This window comes from Natrix helvetica (genome assembly GCF_964273705.1).
Source record: "Natrix helvetica genome assembly, chromosome: 1".
NCBI classification, from domain to species: Eukaryota; Metazoa; Chordata; class Lepidosauria; order Squamata; family Natricidae; genus Natrix; species Natrix helvetica.
In genome coordinates this window covers 44220091-44227134 of record NC_138548.1, presented here as the reverse complement: position 1 = coordinate 44227134, position 7044 = coordinate 44220091, and the positions used below count along the sequence as shown (strand labels likewise).

Genomic DNA, 7044 nt, shown 5'->3' with positions numbered 1-7044 from the left:
TTAAGTCTTGGTGGTCCATGGCATTGGTCTGTGGTCACAAAAGATGTTTAAAGGTCTGTGGTGGAGAAAAGGTTGAGAACCACTGCTCGAAAGACTTACTTCCTCTACTTCCAATACTGGCAGAGCAATCATAGGCATATCAACTGAAAAGCAACTCTCGTTAAATTAACAGAGTCTATGTGGAGGATGAGATCTAACATAAATCACAGACATAAAGCTCATCTTCTAAGGCTTTAGGTGACCCTGGACATGGTCTTCTGGGCTCTTCCAAAAAGTTTGTTTCCCAACATACTTTCCGAATTACCCCTGTAAAATGTACTTCCAAGTCTTCTTCTATTCAGGCACTCCAAATGGATACCATAATTAAAGTGGTAGACTAAAGTAGAGAAGACTATATACTTCTAAAACTCTCGCCTGGGCAAAATAGTTCATCAGAGGGCAGCAATTTTGGAACAAAGGTACCTCAAATTGGCTAACTTATACAATGCATCCTAAATCCAGGACTCTGGAGCAAGTGAAATTTGGGGAAGTTGTGGCTGCTTCAATGCTATAGGTTGTTGCTGCTGCTGTTGCTACTGCAGTTATGTGATCGTCATTTCAGTGTTTCGATGACAATTTCCCTTTACTTATTCTCTCATTCAGCAGCAGCAAGGGAAGGGAAAAGGGAAGGGGGAAGGGGGAAGGGAAGAGGGAAGGGGGAAGGGAAGGGAATTGAATTTCTGATGCTCTCTGTCAGTTTCCCACCAAAAAAATTCAGTGACAGGAAGTCAGAAGTCATTCCTGCTCCCACTGCTTTTTTGCCCATCTGTTATTCTGTTTCTCTTTCTGAACCAAGGCACCTACCTCAAATGGACTAACTTATAAAATTCATCCAAAATTTGGGACCCATAACCCCAGTGAAATTGAAATTTGGCACATTTTAGGAACCATTTTATGGCATACAAATTCTTATAAAATAGTCTATGTCATAATGCAAACATTTCCTGTGCTGTTTTATCATACAAGTGTGACAAAACATTTCCTGTGCTGATAATTGACTGTGCTATGTAGTTCAATATTGTCAAGATCTCTGAATGTATCCCACCTTTTCCAGTAAAGGCATTACATCAGAAGTTCTGTGGAAGGCATTGAAGAATCTGATAAGGTAATATGCATCACAGGTTGCCCAGTAAAAATTAACAAGAAAATGTTTCCATTTTTCCGTTCTTGTTATGTAATCAAGGACTTTATCTTCTCCTGGGAGAGTTTAAACCCGAAATGATATCTATCCATATAATGTATTATTATTCAGAAATATTTTGAGTTGTCAGACCAATTTGTCATAATTTTTTTCTGCAGGAGAATTTTATAGCATGCCTGAGTCTAAAAATGTCTTAAGTCATAGTATGTACTAGATATTGTTGGACCTATAGCTTTTTTTTATTAATCTGTCTGATCTTTCAGACCTTGTAACCTCTAGATAAAATTTCATAAACAGGTTCAAATGATAACACAAACTTTAAATTATTAAAGCAAACATGCATATTATATACAGAATAGATTTAGAATTAAGAAGCAGTCGCCTCTTTAAAAAGACCCATCAAGAAGAATTTCCCTAGCTTTGCATGATTTTCCCTATCACAGATCAGAAATGAAAATGCCTTATTTTAAATGTTTCCTTACATCCCAATATCATAATTTTCATTGTGTCTTGAGTTGTACACTTTTTCCTGTTTGGCATCAACCTATATGTAAATTGCTATCTATATGTATCTGTTTATCTATATGTAACTGTTTTTTAACCAATTTTACAGCACGTCTTTCTTTTAAAGAACTTTCTTATTCATAAATATTGCATACTTTATATATATATTGCAAATAAGATGCTTCTCATATTTTCACCAACTGTAGTTTAAGGAAATGTTCAGCCATCTGGTACGAAAGACATTTTCTAATTTTTTTTTCTTTTCCAATAGTTAATATAATTAATATTCATAAAGGTTTTGCTTGGGTGAAATTTGCCAGTCCCATTCTTTCTTGCTGTTTTGGTTTTTTTAGCTCCCATCTGTCTTTAGCTCATACTGGATATCTGGAAAATCCCACTAGCTTGTTATTTATTCTATCACTATATTAGGCTTGTGCTTCTTGAATGCATGCTTATCACTTTAATACTTCGTTGAATTTTTTACCATTTAAAGATAATGTTCTAATGTCTTCTACCCTACTCTAGATTTCTCTAACTTGATTAACTTTACCCTAGAGGTTACTATAATCATAAAATGATGTACAGAGCGGTATGGGAGTCAGCTGCATTATTAAGAACATTGTGTTTGAGATAGAAGTAATTTTACTTGGAGTAAACAGTGTGAATCAACTAATTTTAGGCAAAAGGAACATCAACATTTGCAAAGGGACTGTTTCATATCATATTATTATCTACATTTGTTCAAACTGTGCAGCGTATAAAATTTAATGATCAAGAAATGCACTTGCAGTTTTGTCACAATACTTACTCAAAGAACTACATCTTCCTAGTAAACATTATGTCAGGCCTGGAAGCCATCTTTTGCATTGGGCCTTCAGGCCTGCCACATTTATTGCTGTGGGAAACTGGAAGTGGGGATTATAGGGAGTGGGGTAGATATAGTCAAAATAGCATTCCTTTCTCAGAGAGTCAAGGACAACTTGCTCTGCTCCTGGAGGGGCGTGACTGGGAGGCATCTCCAGGTGGGACGGTGCCTGATTGGATCATGTGATGGACATGTGGGTGCTGGGCAGGGGCTTTGACTTTTGTTTGGGTGGGGAAAATCTGGAAACTTTCAGATTTGGGTTTTCCCAGATGTGCCAATGTGACATCTCTAATAAAATGGAACTTTGAGGAAACTCAAGCCTCGGAGCCTTCTTTCCTTAGGGGTGTAAATTGGAACCCTGACACGCTATTTTGTTTCCATGCAATACAACTTGTTGGCAGCTCTCCTGAGAAAAGTGGGAAGGAGTTCAAAGAATGTTAGTGAGAGAAGAAATTCTGAAACCTTTCCTTCTTTTTCCTTCTGCTTTTTCTTAGTGTTAAATTATAATGTTTTCTACTGTCTTTATAGTCCTGTTCCTGCAAACGTGTGGCCTTTTTTTTTTAATGCAGAATATTTAGAGTAATTATAACGGGTGTTTTTTTTTCCACATCAGTCAAATGCCTTCTAATGATTGCTTTATAAACATCAAAAACTTGTAATGATTGTTTTTATAAACATAAAAAAGCTTCAAAGACTCCATATTTGGCAATGCAAACTCCAAGGATACATAATGCTAAAACAATTTCTAGTCATGGATATTTTTTTCCCTTCTGTTCTTATGTGAGATTTTCCAAAATTAATATATTTTTAAATAAATGTCTGATTCATCACAAATATTGTATGGTGCCATGGTGTATTTGCCAAGTGTGCATTTGATTAATGTTTCCTAAGGGAGTGAGGCAGTTGTCAAACTTTAAAATATCACATTAAAAATTGCTTTTAATTTTGGAGGGAAATATGACTGTTCTGTAGGAGCAGCATTCAATAAGCTTATCTGGGCTTTTGATATGAATCCACAAAGAGTGTCACGAAGAGTATGACTACATCCTCTACCTGCCACTTTTTAAAGCAGCTGGATCTTCTCTTAGATTTGCATGCTCTGAGGCACTTTTTGGGAAAATACAGTATCTGAAAGCATTTTACAGCTCTAAAACTTATTTCCATTGACATCTTCCATATATTCTTATTCACCCATTTCAGACAGCATATGAATCCCATCATAGGCATATATCAAGTGATTAGTGCTATGATATGAGGATTTTGTTGTAGCCTCTCTCTCTCTCGTTGTCATCAGCTATCCAGTCATGTCTGACATGTCCTACCTTCGGCCATTCTATGGGTCAGCACTCTCCATGCCCCTCTATCTTGCACTGCCTCCTTCAGATCCACCATGGTCATCTTTCAGCCCCTTTGTTCTGACCTAGGATTCCATAAAAAGCAGGAAGCAAAGTCTTGGTGCCAGCAAAACCTCTTTTATTTGCACGATTGTGAATTCCTTTCATTCACAATCAGCAAGGCTTGGCAAACAGTCTTTCAGAGCAATATTTATCAACACAAACCTTATCTCGCTCGGAGAGCTGCCAGATCATTAGTTTCCAAATGCAGGGCAAGGCAATACTTGGCACAGAGTCTCTTATAGTCACAAACAGAACATTCCACTTTCAAAATAACCGAAGGAACAAATTGTTTCCTGCAAAAGCCCCCTCCCCATTCGCTCCTCTTTTGTTTTTTATGGGAGGGGCCAATCACCTCTAAGGTGTGGCTTTACTCCCAAATTGACCCTGCTTTCTTAGTTGCTCTTGTCTTCTGGCAGCTCTACGCATGCGCACACTGGGAACAGGCTCCAGCTATTCCTCTGCCTCACTGCTGTCTGGCTCCCTCTCTGCCTCCAATGCAGAGCCCTCAGCTGAACTTTCCTCAGCCCCCCATGACTGGCCCATGTTCCTCCCCAACCTCCTCACTGTCCGACTCTGCTGTCAGCTCTGCTGGCCGCTGGAGGGGGAGCACAACACCCTTCTCCTTTTTTTCCACTGATCACTCCCAGTATGATTAACTTTTCAAGTGAGTCAACTCTCATGACATGATCTAATTATGACAGCCTCTTTTTGGCTATCTTAGTTTCCATATATATGAAAGGTATATACCAAAGGTGCTTTTTCTGGCAAAAAGGATTAGGTCAAACTTTAAAAAATTAACATCTGCATCTTGGAATATGATGCTTAAAAGAATAGCTTGTTGATGAATAATATTGATTATAGGTTTTATTCTGCTATGTTCATTAGGTATTGGTTCCAAAGATACCACCTGACCTTTGATGGATTGATCCTGTGACATCGTTTTCAAATCCTAATAACCATGATTTTCCATGGCAATCAATCCCAACCTGTTCCTTCAACTCTCCCAACAGTGTATTCATTGCCACTGTAATTGGTCCATCCACCTGGCTACTAGTCATTCTCTTCATCTCTTTCCTTCCACCTTTCCCAGCATTAGAAGCTTTTCCCGAAGCTGGGTCTTCCATAATGCGTCCAAAGTTAAATAATCAGAGCCTAGTTATTTGTGATTTGAGTGAAAACTCTGGGATGAACCTTCCCACCTCAAGTAACATAAATCTTTATTAAGTTGTATTGTAATACTAAACAGTATAACCAATGACATGGGATGTAATGTGACTGTCTATGAGTTTTAGGATGCAAAAGCCTGTCTCTGGGGAGCTATAAAATGGTGTATCCCATAAAGCAAGGCTGGTGTAAGATTTCAGTGTGCCACCACCATACTGATGAAAACCCAGGGGATTACTATGGAAGACATTTGGAAATGTTTATTAAATACTGCATTACTTTAGAGCCACAGCACAATGTCTGCTACAATTGCAAACACTTTGTGTTAATGGAGTTTTGTCGGATGTTAGTAAACAATTAAAGATGCTCCTGATAGGATAGGAAAAGACAACAACATCAAAACTAATAGCAGCAGATAACCACTTCATATGGTACTCTCAATATGTCCTTTCATTTCAGCCAACTTAAAGTGGAAGCAAATTTGTGTGATGTACAGGGTGGGGTGAGGCCAGCCAGTGATTGGATTTGCCAGTTTGCTAAACTAAGCAGAATCTTAACATCCAGTGCAAACAGCCTGCAGCCCACCACTGGGTTAAAGAGGCCACCTATGTTAAAATTGAACAGCCTTCTCTTAACGGGGGGGGGGGGGGATATGACATCATTTATCTCTAATCTGAAACACAGTCCTTTCAACAGTTCCAAGAAGGCTCCACACCAATTTGAACACCTCAGCTTCAGACCTCAGAGCTGACATGCGGCCCCCTACCATGGAGACAGCATCTGGGGAGCTACGAATTACAGTTAAGAGTTGAAGGACCCCTTTCCCCTGGTTTTATGGGAAGTCTGCAGTGGAATCTCGCTACCAGGTGGGGTGCCCTACAGTTCTTGCTATGAACCCAAGATGCCTTGGACAAGGGATAACCTTTCCATAAAATAAGGTATTGTAACTGTGCCACCTGGAATCTAGTATATCTTGCACTATATAGTGCTGTTCCCCATCTACAGTAACCGGGGCTGGTGGCCGTAGCAGGTCTCCTCTGATACCAGAGGCCTGAATGTAGCAGGCTGCAGAATGTAGCAGGCTGCAGAATGTAGCAGGCTGCAGAATGTAGCAGGCTGCAGTGGAAGACTGGATGTGTTTTCCCCAGTAGAGGGGAGAGTCTTAGTTGCACTGTGACCGGGTTAATAACTCGCACGATTGGGAAAGGCCCAATGAATTTGGGCCCAAGTTTCTTACATGGCAATGGCAGACTGAGATATTTAGTGGAGAGATATACCCTCTGGCCTACATGGAAAGGTCCTTGCGCCTTCCATCTTTTATCAGCACTCTTTTTATATGTGGCAAAAGAGTGACATAACGCATCCCACACCATTTTCCAAATTTTTTGCATCCAGGCTATCCACTCCTGCGAGGTTGTGTCATCTGGACGCACTTGAGGACACTCCGGAATTGGGACAAACTCCTGCCCTGTGGCCAACATGGAATGGGGTAAACCCCGTACTTTTGTGCACTGCATTGTTATATGCAACTTCTGCAAAGGGGAGGAGTTCAGCCCAATCGGTATGTTGGTACTGGACATAACATCTCAAGTAGCACTCCACCATCACGTTTGTCCTCTCTGCTGCACCATTTGTCATGGGGTGGAAGGCTGTACTAAGTCCCTGTGAAGACCCAATCATTGCCATGAATCTACGCCAGAACCGGGCAGTGAATTGCACTCCCCTGCCTGAAATTATCTTTTTGGGGATGCATGGAGTCTATATATATGGGTGATAAACAGTTCGGCCAGCTTCCTAGCAGATGGAAGGCCGGTACATGCTACAAAATGAGCCTGTTTGGAGAACAGGTCTATTATCGTCCAAATGACCTCGTTCCCTTGGCTGTCCTGTAAATCCACGATGAAGTCCATGGCTATCTGTTCCCATGGCCAAAT

The 7044-nt window shown here is 40.2% G+C and overlaps 1 protein-coding gene across 1 annotated transcript in view; it reads left to right on the top strand.

Moving 5' to 3' along the window:
* The first annotated feature begins 1098 nt into the window (after positions 1 to 1098).
* The window catches only part of LOC309384164 (B2 bradykinin receptor-like), a 34841-nt gene continuing 28895 nt past the window's right edge, over positions 1099 to 7044 (top strand). Inside the window, exon 1 of the mRNA XM_081937375.1 lies at positions 1099 to 1144. The gene's annotated coding sequence lies outside the window, so the exon portion shown is untranslated. The remainder of the gene's footprint in view (positions 1145 to 7044) is intronic.